General features: G+C 41.9%; 1 long non-coding RNA gene and 1 other non-coding gene across 4 annotated transcripts; one reads left to right on the top strand and one right to left on the bottom strand.

The window, feature by feature from the left end:
* The first annotated feature begins 1,722 nt into the window (after positions 1–1,722).
* Positions 1,723–23,245, top strand: LOC115833955. Of its 3 annotated transcripts, XR_004029136.1 has the most exons (5): positions 1,723–2,191; positions 3,003–3,202; positions 10,788–10,797; positions 11,857–11,859; positions 23,234–23,245. It is a non-coding gene; the product is annotated as an uncharacterized LOC115833955 (long non-coding RNA). The 3 variants fall into 3 exon arrangements; XR_004029137.1 differs by lacking the exons at positions 10,788–10,797; positions 11,857–11,859; positions 23,234–23,245 and adding an exon at positions 5,457–6,615; XR_004029135.1 differs by lacking the exons at positions 10,788–10,797; positions 11,857–11,859; positions 23,234–23,245 and adding an exon at positions 5,454–6,615.
* Positions 22,917–22,978, bottom strand: LOC115833957. Its single transcript, XR_004029138.1, has one exon. It is a non-coding gene; the product is annotated as a U7 small nuclear RNA (small nuclear RNA).
* Positions 23,246–23,859: the final 614 nt, after the last annotated feature.

Here is a 23,859-nt window from a genome sequence, read left to right as displayed (position 1 = left end):
GGCGTGGCCTCCACTTCTATGATGGTGTGGCCTCTGTCACAGATCTGTGACCGTGTCTTGAGGGGAGACCAGGCCCTTGATCACAAGCATATCCATGGTGAGGTTCCGTGGATGGAACCTCCTGGATGTTCCTTCCTGATGTTCATCTGCCACCTTGCTATTTAGTGCATCTTGTTTATAACTGTCTTCTAAATATTGAGTAGAAATAAAGCATTTGTACAGTATGGGTAAGGTATACAGAATATTGACACGTTGGACACAGAGGACCGCCACCAAGTTTAGGGAGTAGAATCTCAAGAGACATCACTTTGGATGCTTCCTGGAGGCCCTGCCTGAGTCCCGGTCCCTTCCCTTCTCCTACGGAGGGAATCACTTCCTGCTTTAGTCTTTATTATTCCCACACTTTCCTTCATAGTACGTTTCTTTCACCATGTGTGTACATCCCTAAAAAATGTGCCATTTAGTGTTTGAACTTTGTTTTCTTTTTGAGGCAGGGTGTTGCTCTGTTGCCTCGGCTGTAGTTTTGAACTTTGATGTGAGGAAATTCTCCTGCGTGGCTCTGAGCATCTGCTCTGTGTCTGTTTTTTCCTCCATTCTCTCCCTGAGACCCGCCCACACTGACATGGTTCATTTCATTGCTGCGTGATCTCCCATCGTCTGAGGGGAACATGGGAAATGTCTTCATCTTCCTGTGGATGAGTGTTTGGCCAGGTTGGGGCCCTTAGGACTGTGTTTTGTTGGGAACGTTCTTGGGCGTTTCTTTTGTACACAAGTGCAAGTTTCTTCTGGTCAGTAGCTTTCAAGTTTTAAAATTTCATCCCAGGTAAGAAATGTAATTTTCCTCATAACCCACAACACACACTCTTTCATATACAAGCATAACAGAAATATACTTCACAACCGTTCTTAGCAGTGCCTGGTGTTCCTGCTTCTCTCCATTCTCCCCAACACCGGCATGGATTGGGTGGTGGGATTTTTGCCCGTCTGGTGGGTGTCACGTGATATCTCCCCCTGTTAGGCTGAGCCCCTCTTCCTGTTTTCATTAGCCATTCCTCCACATTTCCTCTTCTGTGGAGGGCCGGTTCAGCTCTTTTGCCCAGTTTCTGTGAAGTTGTTTGAGTTTTTGCACTTTTCCTTTATTATTCCTATTATGATGTTTTTGAGACAGAGTCTCACTCTGTCACCCAGGCTGGAGTGCGGTGGCGCGATCTCAGCTCACTGCAACCTCCACCTTCTGGGTTCAAATGATTCTCCTGCCTCAGCCTCCCAAGTGGCTGGGATTACAGGCATGTGCCACCATGCCCAGCTAATTTTTATATTTTTACTAGAGATGGGGTTTCACCATGTTGTCCAGGCTGGTCTGAAACTCCTGACCTCAGGTGATTCTCCCACCTCAGCCTCCCAAAGTGCTGGGATTACAGGCATGAGCCACCATGCCCGGCCTGCCTTTTTCTTTTTCAAAAGGACTCTTTGTAGATTATACCTATTCATTCCGGTGACTATCTGTGTGGCAAAGATGGGTTTGAATCCACCAGGATAAACGTGCCAGATCTCCTCTCTGATGGGAGAAGAGACAGAGAGGGATAGAAGGGTACAGAGAATCAGAGCCAAGAGGAGGCCGAGTCAGGCGGGGGTTGCAGGCTGCTGTGAGGACTTGGCTCCTTCTCTGAGTCGGGTGGGATTAGCAGGGGTTTTAAACAGAGGAACCATGGGATCTCCCTTATGCGTTTCTGCCATGGTTGGCTCAGCTGAATGCACCTCTTGAACAAGACTTGGCCTTGGACACCCAGAGGCCCTTGGTTGAGGGTTTACCTCCTGGCATGGCCACTGACACATCCACGTTTGGCTCCCACATGGCTGGGTGGTCCGAGACCTGCTCTTCCTGGGCTACTCATTGGTGGCATTTCTCAAGTTTGTCCCCTGTAAAGTCTGCCCCATCCGGGAAACCAAACACCTCTCTCCTACATGGAAACCCCCGTCAGCACCTCTTCCTGACTCACAGGGCATCCCGTCAACATCACAGTCCCGACCTTCCCACACAGACAAGCTCATGGGACCCCCTGATGGACCAGGACAGCGCCAGCACTAAGAAAAGCCCTGAAACTCACAGGAAGAGTGGACCAAGAAGACGGGAACAGCACGGGGCACTGGGAGCTGCAAATGCCCCCGATACTGTGAGAGATGGAGAAAGGTATGGCCATGGCTGACACAAAATATTACTCAACATTTATTAAAGGCCTAAATGGAGAACATAACGCTATCAAACCTTTAGGTAAAAACACAGGGGAAAATTTGTATGGCCTGTGGTTAGGCGAAAACTTCTTAGACATGACACCAAAAGCATGATTCATAAAAGTATGATTCATAATATATATGTATTATATATATATAATATATATGTATATATTATTAATATATGCTTATAAGTATATACATGTATATATGATATGTACATACATATATAAAAGTATACATATGGCCGGGTGCGGTGGTTCACGCCTGTAATTGCAACACTTTGGGAGGCTGAGGTGGGCGGATCACAAGGTCAGCAGATGGAGAACATCTTGGCCAACATGGTAAAACCCCATCTCTACTAAAAATACAAAAATTAGTTGGGCATAGTGGTGTGCACCTGTAATCCCAGCTACTCTGGAGGCTGAGGCAGGAGAATCGTTTGAACCCTGGAGGGGGTGGTTGCAGTGAGCTGAGATCATGCCATTGCACTCCAGCCTGGGCCACAAGAGGAAAACTCCGTCAAAAAAAAAAAAAAAAAAAAAAGAAAAGTATACATATGTAAGTATATATGTCTATATTATATATATATGAAAGTCTTTTCAGGTATCTTAGTAATTAATTAGAAAATCTGCACCAGGGACTGCTAATTTAACATGTTATTGACTGAGAACATGTGACCCCACTGTCAGCATTCACACTGAAGCCTTGCTCCAGCTGTACCAACTGCTGCAGTGAGATGCATTCTTGATTTATGTTATGTTTTCCAGACTTCTCTTTTCTGTCCTCATTGAAAAGACAGCCAGCTTTTGTAACCTTGCCTTGGGGATGTTAGCAGGAGAAATGTTGGCAATTCAAGGCTCTTCTGGTTTTATAAGAAAACCAGATTTTGCTGGGAGGCCTGGAGTAGAAGAGAGGGCCTTGGAGAAGCAAAAATGGGAGGAGAGACCTTCTTAGAGATCAGGAGGAGGTGAGTGTTTTCCCTTAAGTGTCCCTTCCTAATGCTCTCTTGAGAGGTCTCCAGCTCCTAAATAATTCCTGCCACCTAAACAGAATCAGATTCATCAGATTCAAAGGCATTAGGAATGCTAGGAATTTGGGGGACTTCAGAGATTACCTGTGACTACTAAGCATAAGGAACTATTTTCTGTGCACGTGGTTATTATGTCCATTGCATTTGTATGGTGGAAACACTATACATATAATGAGGTGCTATTGTGCCTCTCTTTCTAACTCTGCGTTCAGTAACATGTTGCTGGTATAGTTTGAAACTAGTCATGGTGGCAGTATTTCCACCATAGAAATCAGCACGTACTACAAATCAGGGCTTGATTTGTTTTTTGTTGATTGTCTAATCTTAAGAAAGTGATGGAAAAAAATAACACTACAGATTATATTTTAAAGTGTGTTCTGTCTGTGGTTTTACATTGTGAATACATAGAGAATTGAGAAAATATTCTTTCAGTATTTGAAAACTATTATCTAATTCAGTAAAGAAGTCTTGCAGATCATCATTAATTTAAATTTTCCTAATGTACGTCTTCATTGTTTTACTTTTCTCTTACTCACTAATGTATAGGAAAATACAACCCATATTCATGTCAGAGCTAAAGTCATAGGTTAACGATGTGAGCAACTTCTTTGTTGAAATAGATAGGATTGATAGTAATGAAGCATTTATTCATAGTAAAATTTATAAGAAATTTATGCATATGAACACACCATTTTTGGAAGAGCCAGTTGTTAAACAATTCTCCATACACCATTGTCTGAGCAGCACACTACTGCTTTTCTTCACTCTATTTCAACCTTCCCATCATTAAAAGCTTTTGCAATTTAGTTTTTTTCTTTCTGTTTTGAAGTTTCTATGCCTCTCACAATTTATAATCTTTTAAGCCAATGTCATGTTCAAAATTGTACCTTCCCTTTCCTCCCTGCTCCCCAGTTCTGAGGTTTTTCTCCCCCTACTTGCAGGTATTTTTTGCTCCACACTCTGGTTCATTTCCTCTTTGCTTCTGTTTTAGACTAAAAACATAATCCCTACCTTCATTCTATTCTGTAACTTGGCCTATACAATAAGAAAATATATATACTAGGCTTTGAGTAATTCTGCATGGTGATTCTTCTTAGTAGTACCAGTACCAAACTAGTTTCTAGCTTGCTAGCATCCTCCTCTGTAAGAGTGAGTTGAATTGTGTGCCTTGCGGAAGGACCAGCTCCCACATTCATCGTTACAAGCTGTTGACAGTCTCCTTTCTCTCTCATACTTTGTATGGTCCTAAGAATCCTTGGTGGTAGGAAGGGCCAAGATAAACCAAGTTGAGGCTATATCCTGCTACAAGTGCTATAATCCTGGCCCAACTCACAAACACCACCAGGAGAATGGGACTTACTATCCCCCAGTTTGGAGGCCCACCTAAACAGCAGTGGTGCTTGCGTTTAGAGAAGGCAAAATTAATCCACTTTCAGTAGTCAATTTACCAGACTATATCAGCAGGAGAGGTTGCAGGAATCCACAGCTCTCAAGAAGCTCTTAATAAATATATTGGATTCACATATTTATATAAAATAAACACACACGCTAGAACGTCTTCCTTTTTACTTTAACATATTCAGTTTGCCACTTTGTTCCTTAACTGAAATGAAATTTAGGGTGAGGTTTAGACAAGCAGAAAGAATGGGGAAGACATACTGGAAGGATATGTGTGGTAGATTTGAGGTTCAGTGCCATTTTAGGCATGTCCTTCTGTATCATTCTATTACCATGATGTGATGATATTTGCTAATATGTGTATCTCATTATAAAATTAGTTAATGTATGGGCACTGAGAGTAGTGCTTGGCACATAGTGTGTGTTCAATGATTGTGTCAGTTGAGATAGAATGGGATATGCTGCTTGAGCAGGAGACTGAAGACCCAGGTTGTTCCCAGCTACACCATCTGAAATGTGTGGCTTCCAAGATAACTTTGGCGAGCACAGAGGATTGTCTGACATGATTTGTAAGGGCTGGCATGGAAATGACTGACTTCATTTCTCCCCACATCCCGTGGGCCAGAACCTAGTCATATGGCCTATTTAACCATAAGTAAAACTGGGAACAATAGTGGAAAACACAGAGTGATGTTTAGATTGCCTAACTCTGCCACCAAAAGCGCTACCTATAGTAAGAATAGGAATATATATGTATATATATTACAATACATACATATTCCTATTGCAGCAGGTTTGCTTCCAGAACACAGGTGTCATGAAAACCACCCCTAAAAGCCAAAATGGGAGAGGAAAAGATTCAATCAATGTTGTCATCGTTGGACACATAGATTCGAGCAAGTCCACCACTACTGGCCATCTGATCTACACATGTGGTGGCATCAAAAAAGAACCACTGAAAAACTTGAGAAGGAGGCTGCTGAGATGGGAAAGGGCGTCTTCAAATATTCCTGGGTATTGGATGAACTGAATGCTGAGTGTGAATGTGATACTGCTCACCATTGACGCCTCCTTGTGGAAATGTGAGGCCAGCAAGTGACTATCGCAGATGCCTTAGGCCACAGAGACTGTCAAAAACACGATTCCAGGGACAGATCGGGTTGGCTGTGTTGTCCTGATGATCACTGCTGGTGTTGGCACCTTCGAAGCTGGTATCTCCAAGAACGGACAGACCCGTGATCATGCCCTTCTGCCTTACACACAGGGTGTGAAAAAACTAATTGTTGGTGTTAACAAAGTGGATTCCACTGAGCCATCCTACAGCCAGAAGAGATAGAAGGAAATAGTTAAGGAAATCAGCACGTACATTAAGAAAACTGGTTACAACCCAGCCACAATAGTATTTGTGTCCGTTTCTGGTTGGAATGGGGAGAATGTGGAGTTCTAATGTCCAAGCATAGGAGAAGATGGGTGTCCCAGCTCCTGGGGGGAGAAAGAGGGAGGGGAAGAGAGAGCGAGAAAGACAGAGGATATTTTCCTTTCCTTCGCCTTTCTGTTCTATCCCGGAACTCGGTGACTGGATGGTGCCTGCCCACATTGGGTGAGGGCGGATCTCCCTTACTCAGTCACTGCTTCACAAACCAGTGTCTTTCAGAAACGTCCTCATGGATATGCCAGGAAGTAATGCTTTGCCAGCTGTCATGGTATCTCTTAATCCAGTCAAGTTGACACATAAAATGAACCACCACACTCTCTATAATGGGAGAATGACCTAATTTTATTTTTCCTACTGAGAGAACCACCAAAATGGCAGCAATTGCTTTCCAGAAACCAACTAAATGAAGGTACAGAGTTAAAATTAAGTGTATTTGAAGAAATGCTATATATATATAGATAGATATTTTTGAGATGGAGTGTCGCTCTATTGCCCAGAGTGCAGTAGCACCATCTCGGCTCACTGCAACCTCCGCCTCATTGGTTCAAGCGATGCTCCTGCCTCAGGCTTCCGAGCAGCTGGGATTATAGGCACACACCATCACACCCGGCTACTTTTTGTATTTTTAGTAGAGACGGGGTTTCACCATGTTGGCCAGGATGGTCTCAAACTCCTGACCTCAAGTTATCCACTTGCCTCGGCCTCCCAAAATGCTGGGATTACAGGAGTGAGCCACCACACCCGGCCCAAGAAATGCAATATTGATTATGCACTTGAGTTTGCAGTCTGAAAGTTGAGAATTTACTCCATTAAAACATTATTCAGAGAGAATGAAAGATATTGAAGTGTTTTTAATTTTCAGAACTGTTTCATGGAAGTATTAATAAAGCCTCACTGTTTGAAAGCACTGGAAGAAAAGGTTATCATGAGATACAGTCTTCTGTATGTTAGTTTGCAACATAGAGATCATTTGATGAAGGGTGGACTTGAAAATGAGTCCTACTTCATGAGCAAAGAAGTCACCAGAACGACTGTGCTCTCGCACGCACCCTCCCGGTGCCTCAGGACTACAGGGTTAGAGCTTCCAGTTCCAGCAGAGCACAGTGTAGACAATATGGATTCCTAATAAAAAGTTTTCAGCAAAATGTGGTACAAATGCAATGTTAATTGTATACATTGTGTAATACAAATACAAAATACAATGTTCCACTTTGTACTTTTATAAGTTTAGAGCAATGTATTCATTTTCTCCAGATCACAAAGTAGGTCGGTGGTATTGTTAGGTGTTCTGTGAGTTTTGAGCTGGATTTTAAAGGACGAATGTGAGATTTCGATAAAGAAAAGGGGAAAAGGCATCTCAGAAAAGAGAATGGTGAGAATAAAGGTGCAGAAGAAAGAAAACCATTGGCCAAGTATACATAGGGTTCAATAAGCAAATCATTTGCCTAGATGAGTAGTGGGAGAGAAGACTGGAATGTAGGTCCAGAACAGATCACAGAGTGCTTGGAATGATGTCAAATTATGTTTGGATTTGTTTTGAAAGCTAATGTACGCATAATTTCTTTACAGGGAAGCACCATAATCCAAATAGGAAGTTACTCTAACAGTGGATGTAGTGTTGGTTATAGGTGGAAGACTAAAACCAGGAGGCCTGTTAGGAGGGCGATGTATTTATCCAAGTGTATTTTAACTTGGATTACGATTATGGAGTCAGCAATGACCCTGAGGTTTTCAGCTTACGTGGCTGAGTTTTCACTATCTCATGTTAAGGCTGAAAGATATTTATATGTTTTCAAAATGAAACTTTGAGGTTCTGCTTCTTTTTCCTTTCTTTATTTGGAAGCATCCATTCTATCTTGATTGCTACAACATTCAGGCTTCCTTTATTCCAGCAGTGTCTGTGCCAGTGGTGGAGGCACCGATATCTTCATGGACCATTCTGTAGGATGCTTTTATGAGTTGTTTTTTTCTTCTTAGCCTCCAGGTCGGGTTTTTCAACCCTTCCAGAGATTCTATGAGCTGCCCACTGTTACTTAATACATTCCTTTTCTGCTCAATTTCCCCAGAGTTAGTTTCTGTTACTTGCAATTAAGAACTTTAACTGGTTAGTTTTTCTTATTTGATGCCATAACCCAGAGGTTAATTAGAATCACCCTCTTCCCAATAATTTACATAAGATTGATTCAAGCCGCATTCCATGGATTGTGGAAAGTCTAATGTCTTCTTCAAGATGCCTGTACATTCTGCAGGGGGCTTAGACTCTCATGGACACCTTTGATTCAGATCTTTGGCCTCCTCTAAATCAGGATTCCTCAATCTTGGCACTATTGACATTTTAGGCTAGAAAATTCTTCCTGGTGGATGGCTAGCCTGTGCACTGCAGGATTCCTGACAGCATCCCTGGCTTCTGCCCACTTGGTGCCAGTTGCTGTCCTTCTTCCCTGCCCCACCCCAGTCCCCGTCCCAGTCAAGACAATCAAAAGTGCCTTAGGAAATTACCAGGTATTCCTTGGGGGGCAAAATCACTTCTGGCTGAAAATCACTATGTGTAAATTAATTCAGTTTAGGAAATGGCATCTGTTACCCTTCTTCTCTACCAAGTCAGCCTATGAGTGGAACTCAGATACTTAAAAAAATTTCCACCTAAATTTAAAAACAAAACAAAAATGTCACAAAAGTTATCTATACTGGTAGCAAACTTTGTGGAAATTTTGGAGAAATAGAGATTTTCAGGTATTTTAGTAATTAATTAGAAAAACTGCACCAGGGACTGCTAATCTAATAGAGATTTTCCCCATGGATATACAATCAGCATCAAATTTGTTAGATGCCTGTGTTTTTAAAAAGTCAGTTACTTTTGAAACTTGATCTCTGTTCCCTGGCCACGTTTCTCTCCTCTCCTCCATTTCTCTTCCCTTATTTTTACTTGCTTCTCTATTCTCTGCTGTTTCCTACCTCCAGATTCTTGTGCAATTCAAATTCAAAGTGGTTTGATTATATCTTTTATTTCTCTTTGTCAACTCATCCCCTAGAGTCTCACCTTCTACTCCTAAAGGGCTTTTCAAAGTATTTTCCTATACAGAAAAGCCTCCTCCTCCATAGTAATTCTAGAAACTTCTATGATGATAGTTAAAGTTTAATATGGCTGCAGTTCTCACTATAGCTCCTCTTATATAGCCACAAGGATAGTATTAACCCCTTTTACAAGAAGGAAACTTCCAATTATCTATTGCTGCATGACTAACAACCCAAAACTTAGTGGCTTAGAACAACAACCATTTTATTATATCTCTCTTCAAATGGCATATCCACATGGCTAGCTTGGGCTTCCTCATAGCAGAGCATTCTCAGACTAGTTCACTTTTGACAAAGTGGACTCCTAGAGAAAGTATTCCAAGTGACAGGAAGTGGAAGCTGCCAGTCTCTTAAGATCTGAGTCTTAAATGTCACTGGTGCCATATTCTACTGGTCAAAGCAGTCACAGAGGCTTCCAGATTCAAGGGGATGTGTGGTCATCTTTATTTTACCATAGGCTGCCCACTGGCTACAAATTAATCACATTACTCCTACGTGAAAATTACCCTCTTGCTTCATACTCACCAACCACCCCTCTCCCCACACACACCCCTCTTCAACACACACACGTTTTGTCCCATTACAGAATCAGACTCAGGCTTGAGATCTAGGTGTTTTGTTTTGTTTGTTTTTTGACGGAGTCTCACTCTGTCACCCAGGCTGGAGTGCAGTGGTGTAATCTTGGCTCACGCAACCTCCCTGCCCCGGGTTCAAGTGATTTTCCTGACTTAGCCTCTCAAGTAGCTAGGATTACAGGTGCATGCCACCACACCCACCTGATTTTTGTGTTTTTATCACAGACAGGGTTTCACCATGTTGGCCAGGCTGGCCTTGAACTCCTGACCTCAAGTGATCTATCCACCTTGACCTCCCAAAGGGCTGGGATTACAGGAGTGAGCCACTGTGCCTGGCTGAGATCTAGGTTTTTGATGGATAGAGAACTACAAAAAGAGCTTAAGACAGCTTGGTGTTCCGAAATTTAAGGAAAAAGTGTTTCAAGAAGAGAGTGATCAATAGGGTCAAAGATCAAGTACCAGGAACTGCAAAGAGGAGAGCTTGAGATGTGGCCAACAGAAAGCTTGTGTTCCCTACTTTCCTTCCTTCACTATGGGTGGTGATGCCAGAGGCAGACGTCTTACCTGTTTCTTTTTTATATATAATTTTCTTTTTCTGATTATCTAAAACTTGTTTCTGAAATTTGGAAAATATGGAAAATTATTTAAAAGAAGAAATAATGCATAGACAATCATTAAAACTTTTAGAATGAATTTCTCTATTCTTTAAACATGTATGCACATATACACGTGTGTGTTTGTAGGTTAGTTTCTGTTTACTCTCCTCCCTCCCCTCATCATTCAACCACCCGCAAGGCCTACGTGCATTCAGGGTAAGGTTATAGCAGGAATGCAAAGAGAAAGAAATAATTATTAGCACTTAACTTTTCTAAATAGATTTTTGAAGTTCCTGGAAGAGACCTTACCCGGAGAAAAAGGATTTTGAATTTTAAAGTCTAACTTTTGTGTACAAAGTCTAAATTTTATTTTATAAAGATTGATTTTGGAAGAATGAATGATATAAGAGCTGGGATTTGGTAAAATTCCACAGCTGAGCTAGGAGAGATTTGGTAAGTATGATTGAATTTGGGTGCTGGTGTAAATCTCAGAGATGATTCCACACCTTGTGGAATGCTGGAAGTCCTAGAGTGGTGGGGATGGGAACCTCGAGTGGAGAAAAACTATACTGTGATTCCTGGGGAAACCTGAGAAGGCAGGGAAGGAGGTTCACAGAGGAGCCCCTCATGCCAGCCTGTTGCAGCAGCAGTGAGAAGAAATGGACAAGGCCACACTCCGAATTGCCTGTGGCCCAGGAGCCTTGGGAGGGTGCTCCAGAGAGTCATTTGTCACCAGATGGTGAAGGGCTGAGATAAGGCTGAGATAAAAGTCCTGGTGGGACCACAGATGTTATGTCTCAGATGCTGCCAGCATAGTAGATACAAATTATATATATATATAATATATATACACACACACACATAGCTGTGGTATTCCTTAAAGTTCATCTGTGGTATTCCTTAAAGTTTTATATATTAATCTGTGATATTCCTTAAAGTTTTGACCACACTGTTTAGAGTTTTGCTAAACATTATATCGTGAACATTTAAACCACGTCGGTGATCTTGGCTCACTGCAAGCTCCACCTCCCAGACTCAAACCATCCTCCCACCTCAGCCCTTACTCCCCTCCCCCCAACCCCTGCCCCCCGGCCCGAGTAACTGGGACCACAGGTGTGCACACCATGCCCAGCTAATTTTTGTAAATTTTTTTTTTTTTTTGTAAAGAAGGTGTTTCTCCATATTGCCCAGGCTGGTCTCGAACTCCTGAGCTCAAGCGATCTGCCCAGTTCAGCCTCCCAAAGTGCTAGAATTACAGGCGTGAGTCACACTGCACCTGGCCTATACACATTTGTAAGGCTTCCTATTCACGTGTCAAGCTGCTCTCCTGCCCTTTACATTCCCATCAGCTGGTTCCCTCACGTGCATGTACCAACGTCTTCAGGGACCACTCAGCGGTGGTTCTGGGTATACGAACAAACTGGAGTACGATCCTAGTAGATCAGAGGCTCTGAGAATGTCTCCACTCTTGTCCAGACCTTGAAACATCAAGTGACTGAAGCTTGCTTGCAGGCTGTCCTTTGCCACTAAACGCAGATTGAATGTTTAGCCACTAGGGGGCAGAGGCGTCCCACTAAACCGAGGATATTCTGTTCGTTTTTTAACCCTAAACTAGTTCATACCATCCATCTAGATCCAAGTTCTCACATGGCTATCATGGAGTCTTCAATTATTTTAGCAAATTAATAAAGACAAGCCTGCTGTAAGTTTAAAATAGGTAGTTCCCAATTACTGTAACAAACATTCTATTCCTACTGCTTTTTTAAAACATGAACTTTTTATTTTACAATAGTTTTAGAGTCACAGAAAAATTATGAAGATAGGATAGAGAGTTCCCATATACCCCAAACAACGTCAGTTTCCCCTATTTTTTCAGACAGGGTCTTACTCTGTCCCCCAGATTGGAGTGCAGTGGCATGATCTGGGCTCACTGCAACCTCTGCCTCTGGGGCTCAAGCGATCCTCCCGAGTAGCTGGGACTACAGGCATGTGTTGCCTGGCTATTATTATTATTTTGTATTTTTTGCAGAGGCGGGGTTTTGCCATGTTGCTGAGGCTGGTCTTGAACTCCTGGGCCCTCCTCTTTTGTTAACATCTTACATTAGTATGGTGCATTTATTACAACAAGTAAACCAAAACTGATGTGTTAGTATTAACTAAAGTCTAAAGTCCATAACTCAGTTTTCTTTAGTTTTACCTAACGTCCTTATTATTATTGTTTTATTTCACAGACCTAACGTGCTTTTCATGTACCCGAATTCCATTCGAGATACCACATTAGATTGAATCGTTATGTCTCCTTACGCTCGCCTAGACTGTGACACTTCCTCAGATCCTCCTTGTTTGTGCCGACCTTGACAGCTTTGAGGGGTATTAGGTGTTTTTAAAATGCCCTTCAATTGGGGTTTGTCTGATGTTTTTCTCATGGATGGGCAGGAGTTGTAGGTTTTTGGGAGGAAGACCGTAAGAGGTGAAGTGCCATGCTTATCACACCATGTTAGCAGCAGGGCATATCAGTTTTGAAATTAACCTTCATCACCTGGCCGAGCAGTGTTTGGTAGGTTTCTCCACCTCCTCACCCCCCATCCTGTACACTGGAAGGAAGTCACTGCCAGCAACCAGTGTTAAGGAGTGAAGAGTTATGTAGCCCTTTCTGAGGAGCCCTGTGTGCATACATTATCTGGAATTCTGTACAGAAGATTTATCTATTCTCCCCATTTATTTATTCCATTGTTTATATCTCTCTTTGAATGCATGGATATTTCTTTTTTTTTTTTTTTTTGAGACAAGGTCTTGCTTTGTTGCCCAGGCTGGAGTGCAGTGACGCCATCTCGGCTCACTGCAACTGCAACCTCCACCTCCCAGGTTCAAACGATTCTCCTGCCTCAGCCTCTTGAATAGGTGGGATCACAGGCCCACGCCACCATGCTCGGCTAATTTTTGTATTTTTAGTAGAGACAGGGTTTTGCCATGTTGGCCAGGCTGGTTTCGAACTCCTGACCTCAGCTGACCTACCCACCTTGGCTTCCCAAAGTGCTGGGATTATAGGCATGAGCCACTGTGCCCTGCTGGCAAAGCATATTTGTATGAGTAATTTAAAAAAAATAAACTCCATTTTTTGAATAGTTTTAGGTTTATTGAAAGATTGTGATGATAGCACAGAGAGTTCTCATATACCCTGCACCCAATTTCTCTCATTGTTAATATCTTACATTAATATGGTTTATTTATCACAATTAAGTAACCGATACTGGCTGGGTGAAATGGTTCATACCTGTAATCTCAGCACTTTGGGAGCCTGAGGTGGGAGGATTGCTTGAGCTAAGGAGTTCAAGACCAGGCTGGAAATGGAGCAAGACCCTGTCAGTACAAAAAATTTTTTTTTAACTAGCTGAGCGTGGTGGTGTGCATCTATCGTTCCAGTTACTTGGGAGGCTGAGATGGCAGGACTGCTTGAGCCCGGGAGGTTGAGGATGCAGTGAGCTATGGTTGCCTGGGTGACAGAGCGAGACCCTCTCTCAAAACAAACAAACAAAAAACAACAACAAAAAACCAAACCAAAACAAAAACCCAATACTGCTATGTTGTTATTAACTCGAGTTCATAATTTATGCAAAATTCCTTAGTTTTTATCTGATGCTTTTTATCCTGTCCAGGATACTAAGTTGCATTTAGTTGTCATTTCTCCTTAGGCTCGCCTTGGCTGTGACAGTTTCTCAAGCTTCTTTTGTTTTTGATGACCTTTTCAATTTTAAGGACTACTAGACCAGTATTTTGTAGCACGTCCCTTTGTTGGGATTTGTCGAATATTGTTCTCACTATTAGACTAGAATTCTGGGCTTTCGGAAGGAAGTGCACAGAGGCAAAATACCATTCCTATCACATTATATTAAGGATAACATACTCTCAGCATGACTTGCCATTGTGGATGTTGACCTTGATCCCCTGGCTGGCTGGCATAGTGTCAGTCAAATCTCTCCACTGCAAAGCTTCTCTTTTCCTTCTTTTCTATGCTGTACTCTTTGGAAAGAAATCACGATGAATAGCCCACAATTAGCAAGCATGTAGTATCTACATAAATTGTTTGAATTCTTCTGCATGAGAGATTTATCTCTTCTCGCCCATTTGTTTATTTATTCTATAACTTATTTGTATCAGTGTGGGCTCACAAATATTTATTTTATACTTTGGGTTATAAAACAATACTGATAATATTTTGTTGCTCAAATGGTTCCAACTTTGGCTATTGGGAGCTCCTTCAGTTTCTCCTGTACCCATTTGACCCATCCTCATTAATTTTTTAAAGCACTTTTTTATGTTCTGGCATTACAAGAGGCTCATCTTGTATATTTGTGTCCCCAGTCCTAGATTCAGGCATTTTTCCAAGGAGCTTTTGTTCCTTTTATTGGAGAATGGCATTAGAAACAAAGCTCTGGGTGCTAGGTTTATGTATACTTACGTTCTCATTTATGAACAATTTTTATTCTTTCAACAGTCCTTGAAGTTATTAGTCCTATTTTGTAGATGAACAACTTCCATAGCCTTGCACATGCTCTCCTAGCCCATTCTAGAGCCTGGCTTTAAGTCCAGATTATGGGAGACTACAAATCCATGCTCCTTTCAATATGCCTAGAAATAATGGCTAAAGTGGAAGAGAAGTGTCTGTTTTTTACTGCAATTAGATGAAAGCTTTTGCATTTAGTTCCATTTTTTTCCCCTAGAGAAAGTGACAGCTTTTTTCCTGGAATCAACTGTTTGCCAAAGTTCTTTGGTAGTTAAAAGAAAGTGGTGGTGCTTGGGCTGGGCGCAGTGGCTCACGCCTGTAATCCCAGCACTTTGGGAGTCCGAGGCAGGCAGATCACCTGAAGTCAGGAGTTCGAGACCAGCCTGGCCAACATGGTGAAAACCCGTCTCTACTAAAAATACAAAAAATTAGCCAGGTGTGGTGGCATGTGCCTGTAATCCCAGCTACTCAGGAGGCTGAGGCAGGAGAATCGCTTGAACCCGGGAGATGGAGGTTGCAGTGAGCCGAGACTGCACCATTGCACTCCAGTCTGGGCAATAAGAGTGAAACTCCATCTAAAAAAAAAAAAGAAAGAAAAGAAAAGAAAGAAAAAGAAGTGGTGGTGTTTCAGGTGGCCCTGTTTTACCAAAGGCACAACCATGCAGATCTATTCTGGCTCACAGGTCAGAAGAAGGGGAGTCTGTTTGGAGGCACCTTCAGGCAGGCTTTAAACAGAATCTGGGACAATTAGATTTGGGAGAGACAGGGGCTGGTGGAGACGAAAGAAACCAAGGATATCACTGAGATAAAAAATCCTGGAAGAAGAAAACATCCTGGTGAAAAAAAACCTAACACATGGTAGCTAAACTTCCATTTCTAAGGACAGTGCAGGAAGTTTGGTGGGTCCTTAATGAGGATTCACTTCTTGGCACCAAGTGACCATAGGTTGCTTTATTTGAATATTTTCTGTAAATTCGAGTAAATTTAAACTCTCTTACATTTCTGGATCCTCTTCTTTGGAAATAATATTAATTCATATCCATGGACTGCATCGGAGAGATTGTGAAGCTCCCGAGGATGAGCAGGACACTTGGGCTCTAGCAGAAATTAAGCGGAACTTAACTACACGATGCTATACCAACATATATTTTTAATACATTTACTTTTTCCGATTATAACACTAAAGCATGTTTATTGTGGAAAGCTGAGTGACAGATACAAGGGAATAAAGCAAGGAATTCTCCCTCAGAGATATTCACTGTCAGGATTTTGTCATATCTCTCTCTCTTTTCTTTTTTGGTTTGTGCGTCCATGGATAATATCGGGCTCATTTTGTATATAAAAATATGCATATCTTGTTTTTCATTTACTATTTAATTATCATTTTCAAATATTAAAAATTCCTGAATATTCTGATATTTAATGGTTGCATAATATTCTATTATATAGACATAATTCATTTTGAACAATGCTGTGATAATTTTTGTATACATACAATTTGAATAAATCTGAGATGATTCACAAGAGAGTTCTAAAAGTGGGATAAAGTGGTAATAACGAAAGTATCTGTTTTATAGAGTTGAAGATAGGAAAGTAAGATGAGTTAACAACAGTGTTTGGTACATGGCAAACATTCATGTTAGGTATGATTATTATATATATATAATCTCTTTGATAAATATTAACAAATAACCTTCCAGAAAACTTCTTTTCATTTTTAACATGTGTGCCATCGAATATTTTAGTAGTAATTGAAAATATTGTTAACCACAACATTAGGCTTTGTGAGTGACACTTGGGGTAAGAGGCAGGGCCTTGACCAAAAGGACTGAAGATATTAGCAACAGACCTTCCAAAAAGTAAGTGAAAGGGGTGAGGAATGTAGTAGAAAGGAATGGTGAGGCAACTGTTACCATTGGATCTAATGGAAGTGTGACCAGGGCTCATGCTCCAATAGTGTGTGTGTGTGAGTTTGTGTTTGCATATGTGTGTGATGTTTTAGGGATAGAGGGAAAGGGGTGCCAGGCTCTTGTGATGCCTACATGTTCCAGCGGCTGAGAGGCCCCAGCAAAGAAGGTTCCAGGCTGCGTGCCAAGGAGCAGTCACAGATTCTTGAGGGCAGAATATAGGGCCAGTTGGTCCTGGTACCCTGAGTAAGGAGGCAGGCCAGCTGCTGCTTGGGCATATGGAATGTTCAGATCTGGGGAAGGTATAAGCTGGAGACCATCTGTTCTATCATGGGGCTAAAAAGATCAAAGCAAAGAACAACCTGGAGATGCAAATTTAAGGATAATTACTGGGGTATTAAATTCAATAAGGGAACGTGGAATTTAGGGAGGTAGCAAAGAGAGTAGATTAGGAGAACAAAGGCAGGTACGTTACCCCTGGAGAACCATTGTCTAAAATGTATCTGAATTATCTAGGGAGAAAGAAAGCCCTTTGGCCTTCTCCTGTCAGTAGCCGCACAGGTTCGTGAGTTGAGGACTTGGGCACTGCATTCTATGTATATCAATTTTACCTCCTGCCTCTCCTGATGCTCATGATAGTTCATGACCTGGCATTAAAGGAGCACTTACCTCTGTGCTGAGCAGAAACAAGTAATATCACAAGAGCAGGACAATAATATCAGTTCCATGAAACAGAGGAGTCAACTGAGGCTCAGAGCAGTGGAGTGATTTGTTCAGCATCACATAGTGAGACAGCAGGAAACATGAATGTGTTTCTCACGACCTGCTTCTAAATACTTAACCGCTTAATAGCGTGTGGTCTGCAAGCCCCCTGGCTGTCAGATGCCAGCAGAGTGCTGGCTGGGGAAGGAGCTCTCTGCAGGGGGACTGAGAGCAGGGACATGAGGAAGGCAGGGACATCTCATGGCTAGACTGGGACCACTGGGTGGAAGTAGGACCTGTCAATCTCAAAAGCTCCTTGTAATGCCAAGATTACCTGGCTCTCATTTTCTCTTAATTGAGCAGCAGAGGTTGCTCCAAGTTAGACAGTGACGTTGCCAGAGGTTGGTTGTGAATCTCTCTCCTTCCAGTGCCCTTTGATGTCCTTTCAAAGGGTCCAGAAATTCAGGGCCCCAATTCTCCGCTCCTATGTCCAGTAGCCTTATATTAAACTACTCCTTCCAATTTTGAGAACGCCAAAGAAAAAGTAGCCCAAAATAACAGTAATTGTTTGCCTAACAGCAAATGATTGCTACAATTGATTCCCTGCTAAGCACTTTATATGCATTATTTCACCTAACTTCATATTGACTCCAGGAGATCTATTAAAGGTTAAATAATTTGTTCTAGATCAGCAGTCCTCAACCCATTTTGTACCAGGAACCAGTTTCATGGAAGACAAATTTTCCATGGACTGTTGGAGTCGGGGGCAGTGGTTTCAGTATGATTCAAACTCATTAACATTTATTGTGCACTGTATTTCTATTATTATTACATTGTAATATATAATGAAATAATTCTACAACTCAACATAATGTAGAATCAGTGGGAGCCCTGAGCTTGTTTACCTGCAACTAGACAGTGCCATCTGGGAGTGACGGGAAACAGTGACAGATCATCAGGCATTAGAGTCTCACAAGGAACACGCAACCTAGATCCTTCTCATGTGTAGTTCACAATAGGGTTCGTGCTCCTACGAGAATCTAATGTTGCCGCTGCTCTGACAGGTGGTGGAGCTCCGGGTAAGGTGAGTGATGGGGAGTGGCTGTAAATACAGATGAAGCTTTGCTGGCTCACCTGCTGCTCACCTCCTGCAATACCTGTCCAAGGCCTAGGGGTCGGGGATCCCTGTTCTAGATCACACTGATAGTAAGTGGCTAAGCAATAATTAGAGCCCAAACTGTCTGACATTATAGCTCATACTCTTTTCTACTTTATTGAAGTTGAAATAAAATAAACTGCACATATCCAAAGTATAAAATATGTCCTGGTGTATCTGTGAAACCAGCACCACAGTCAAGATGACTGCAGCCTTTACTCTTAACTACTAGGCAGCAGTTTCCACCTGTTGATCCTAGTTCTTAACCTGGAATCACTAGGTTAGTGTCAATCCCACCTTACATGATAAACAGTCAGATACTTGATGATGACCAACCTGTACTTCCTAAATCTCCTGTTCCTTGAGATAGACATCTTCATAAGTTCCTGCAAATGCATTTCATAGGACACAGTTGAATTTCTTTTAGCAGCTTGCTTACCCTCGTTTAGGGATTTTGCCCAGATCATGAATATTTGCATGATTTTCCAGTCTGCCAAATGCCATGCAGCTTTTGCCACAAGGCGTATAGGCTGGAAGCAGGCCTGTAGGTGGCAGCCACAAGTGCTTCTAGCAAGGCCCAACTAGGCAGGTAGACCAGGGTGGCAAGGCCTCTGGGTTAGCCAGGCCTTTTCTAAATGCTCTTGTTCTGATAGGCTGATACTCTTCGAGCAATCCTTCAGTAAACCAGGCATAATCTTTCTTATTCTAAAAATAAGAAAGATGAATATAATGCCGTTTAATTGTATTTTTCTCCATTTTATATTTTTCTACGGAAGAAAAAATATTAGAAGATAACTTTTCTGGCTCTCATTTTCTCTCATTTGAACAGCAGGGGTTGCCCCAAGTTAGACAGTGAGGTTGCCAGAGGTTGGTTGTAAATCTCTCTCCTTCCAGTGCTCTTTGATATTAGCACATCATACATTGTTCAGATGATAAATAAGAAATAAAATATTTTTCCTAACAAGAAATAGCCTATAAATAATCTTAGAAGAAATAAAATAAAACAACATTTTAGGCATATATTCTGTGGTTTACAAAGCAAACTTTTATTTTTGAGACAGTCTCAGTCTATTGCCCAGGCTCGAGTGCAGTGACACAATTACACAGTCACAGCTGACTGCAGCCTTGACCTTGCAAGCTGAAGCAATCCTCCCAGCTCAGCCCTCTGAGTAGCCAGGCTTACAGGCATGTGCTACCTCACCTGGCTAAAGTGGATGAAATCAGCGTGTGTTGATCATTTACTGTTAGGCAAACAGTGATTGATATTTGTGAGTACTTTGGTTTCTGTGGACTTCTTAACATTGGAAGGAGTAGTTTAATAAATACTAATACTAGGCCTAGGAGTGGAGAATTGGGTCCCTGAGTTTCTGGCTCTCATTTTCTCTCCTTTTGGCAAGTAGACCAAGCTGGTGAGGTCTGTGGGTTAGCCAGGCCTTCTCTGCATTCCCTTGTCTTGATGGGCTGACATTCTTCAAGCAATCCTTCAGTAAACCAGGTATAATCTTTCCGGTTCTCAAACAAGAAAGATTAATATAAAGCTGTTCAATTGTGTTTTTCCCCATTTCATATTTTTTTGGGAAGAAAAAATTCTCAAGTACCGTTCAACTTCTAATACTATTTTTTCCCTAAAAAATGTCTTATAATTTGTCTGACATGAGACTGGGCATGTATACAATCTTACTTGTTCTTCCAACAATACCGTATCATGGAGTAATGGGATTATATCTCATTTCAAAGATGAAAACATTGAAGCTTAGGGTAATTTAGCAACTTGCCAAATTTTTCGTGGCTGTCAAATGATAATATAACCACTATGATTTTTTAATTTTTATTATTATTTTTGTTTGAGATGGAGTCTCACTCTGTCACCAGGATGGAGTACAGTGGCACCATCTCAGCTCACTGCAACCTCTGCCTTCCGGGTTCAAGTGATTCTCCTGCCTCAGCCTCCCAAGTAGCTGGGACTACAGGTGTCTGCCACCACACCCGGCTAAGTTTTTGTATTTTTAGTAGAGATGGGGTTTCATTGTGTTAGCCAGGATAGTCTTGAACTCCTGACCTCATGATCTGCACACCTCGGCCTCCCAAAGTGCTGGGATTACAGGCGTGAGCCACTGCACCTGGCCAACCAGTCTGATTCTATATTTGAAATTGGTTTCACTGCGTCTAGGACTTGGGAGGTAAATGGCAAGGAGAACAGGGAACAGTGGCTAAAATCCCTAGTCTATGGACTCTTTTGTTTAAATATCCACCTGTATATTACATCACACACACAAATGTTTCCCATTTTTACAAAAATGTCTGATGAATGCATTTAATAATATAATTCATTTAATCATATAATAGGGCCATGATTGCATCATCACACTCCAGCCTGGGTGACAGAGAGACCTCGTCTCAAGGCTGCAGGGAGCCATGATTGCATCACCGCACTCCAGCCTGGGTGACAGAGAGACCTCGTCTCAAGGCTGCAGGGAGCCGTGATTGCATCACCGCACTCCAGCCTGGGTGACAGAGAGACCTCGTCTCAAGGCTGCAGGGAGTCGTGATTGCATCACCGCACTCCAGCCTGGGGTGACAGAGTGAGACCTTGTCTCAAGGTATGTTTCATGTATGTTCTCTTTTTTCATTGATAAAGGCCCACACTTCCCAGAGAGAAAAACATACAGCCTTAAGGAATTTGGCTAGAAGTCTATTCAGGGCATATGATACGATAGAACAGGGATTCTGTAGAACGTGGAAGAAACTAGTCACTCTAGGAGTAGGTTAGATTCAGAGAAGTAGCAAGAATGTACTTAAAGCAGCAGATAACGAGATAAAATTGGGGTAAATCGGGGTAGGAATATGTTAGAAGCAAGGCGGGAACTGTAGTCACTGTTACCTCGATGGCGAAGCCAGAATGTGAGGCTCTTGCTCTTAGAATTCACGTGAGTACCAGAGCCTTGCGTTTTCTTGCAGGACACAGATTATCCTTATTTGGGTACCACCATGGACACCTATAAGGAACTGATTGAGAGGATTCCTGAGTTGAACAAAGTGGCACGAGCAGCTGCAGAGGTCGCTGGTCAGTTGGTGATTAAACTAACCCATGATGTTGAATTGAACCTGGACTCTGAGAGGTACAACAGCCAACTACTTTCCTTTGTGAGGGATCTGAACCAATACAGAGCAGACATAAAGGTGAGCACTGATTCCAATTATGTTTTCATTGCTGAATGTCAAGTATTTTGAAGTGTGATGTGTTCCTGTGTGTTCCTGTTGGAAGGGTGATTGTAGCCATAGTACATTTTAAAGTGAATTGAGGTAGAATTGTATATAGAATTGGTAACTTGTTTGAGAGAAGTTGGGAGGCTGTGGATTAGGGACCTAGGACAGAGCTCAGCAAGTGTTTCAGAATCCAGAGCAGTGTCGGGTTTTCTGTCACTCATGTCTCCCAGGCAGCCCGTCAGTAGGACACGGAATATGAAGATCTCAGCAAGGAGTTGGGCTGTGTGCCTCTCGGACGTGACACAGATGGAAAGACAGCACAGCTAGCAGGATTCTATCTCGTATTGATCTGCGCATCTAAAATTCAAATAGTCCATTAAATGAAACTGATAAACAGAGTGAGGTGGTGCATACCCGTAGCACCAACTATTTCTGCTGAGGCAGGAGGATTGCTGGAGCCCAGCCCAGGCAACATAGCAAAATCCCATCTCTAAATAAATTAATAAAACTGATATTAAGTAGCTTCCAGATGGTTTTATGGTACTAGGAGTTGACTTTTAACAGATCTCTTAATTGAAGTAAATCACTGATAACCAAATCTTTTTATATCTTTTTTATTTTTATTTTATTTTTTTGAGAGACGAAGTCTCGCTCTTGTCCCCCAGGCTGGCGTGCGATGACATGATCTCGGCTCACTGCAACCTCCACCTCCCGGGTTCCAGCGATTCTCCTGTCTCAGCTCCCCAGGTGGCTGGGATTACAGGCGTGTGCCACCATGCCCAGATAGTTATTGTGTTTTTAGTAGAGCCGGGGTTTTACCACGTTGGCCAGGCTGAAGTGCAGTGGCGAGATCTCAGCTCACTGCAAGCTGTGCCTCCTGGGTTCACGCCATTCTCCTGCCTAAGCCTCCCGAGTAGCTGGGACCACAGGTGCCCACCACCACGCCCAGCTAATTTTTTGTATTTTTAGTAGAGCCGGGGTTTTACCATGTTGGCCTGTCTTGGCTCCGAAAGTGCTGGAATTATAGGCGTGAGCCACTGCACCTGGCCAAATTTTAATTTTCTATTTATTTATTTATTTATTTATTTTATTTTTAATGGGCTTTCTGGCAAAAACGAGAAAGCATGCTAGACAAATTCTAAAAGAGCTGTAACACTTGTCCATAGAGTTTTACTATCTTTGCACATACATGCCTCTGTGCAAAGAATACATTTATCTTTTCCTTTTTGCAAGCTTCCTACAGTTACAGTGGTACCATAATTCTTTAGTCTTAAGTTATGGCATTTTCTACTTCATCTAGTTGATGGTTTTGTGTTTGTTTACTATACACCAGACCTTATGGATAAAGTGAGAGTATAGTCCACTGCACAAAAATGTAAGAACTAATATGCTGAGTAAAGAGAACTGTGGGAGATCGGACCAAGGAGCAGTTCTGCTTCAGGGTATTCAGATGCTTCACAAGTAGGTGAGAGCTGAAGCTACGCACTCTGTTCAGCACAGTATTACTATCTTAGATTTTATAGTAGATCTCCTGGAAGCTGCTCATTTCCCCTACAACTACCCTAAGCAGATACATTGTGTTATGATGAGGCTCTTGAAGGAGTGCTTTGTAGTGAGTAAAGAAGCTTTGAAGTTATAAGATTTGGGGCACAGTTTTTTTTCTTTTGTGTTATTCTGATCAGTCTAGAAGTTTTGGGTCACAGTTCATTTATCTGAACTATGACGGATAATATTTTGCTTTCAAAACAATTTGTTTAATCCTTGAGTTACATGTTTATTTTAAATTAAACTTAAGTTCATTTAAAAGATATTTTCTCCTCCAGGCTGCTGAATGAAAATTCATATGTCCCTCGTGAGGCTGGATCTCAAAAAGATGAAAATCTTGCGTTGTATGTTGAAAATCAGTTTCGTGAATTTAAACTCAGCAGAGTCTGGCGTGATCAATATTTTGTTAAGATTCAGGTCAAAGACAGGTATGTTGAAAGATGGTAAACTCTATTTTCAGGTGTGCTAAGTATAGCAAAGAGTTTTTGTTATTG

The sequence above is a fragment of the Nomascus leucogenys genome, unplaced genomic scaffold (assembly GCF_006542625.1).
Source record: "Nomascus leucogenys isolate Asia unplaced genomic scaffold, Asia_NLE_v1 001005F_60849_qpd_obj, whole genome shotgun sequence".
NCBI lineage: Eukaryota > Metazoa > Chordata > Mammalia > Primates > Hylobatidae > Nomascus > Nomascus leucogenys.
The sequence above is the reverse complement of the archived record's forward strand: the minus strand, read 5'-3'. Positions and strand labels throughout refer to the sequence as shown.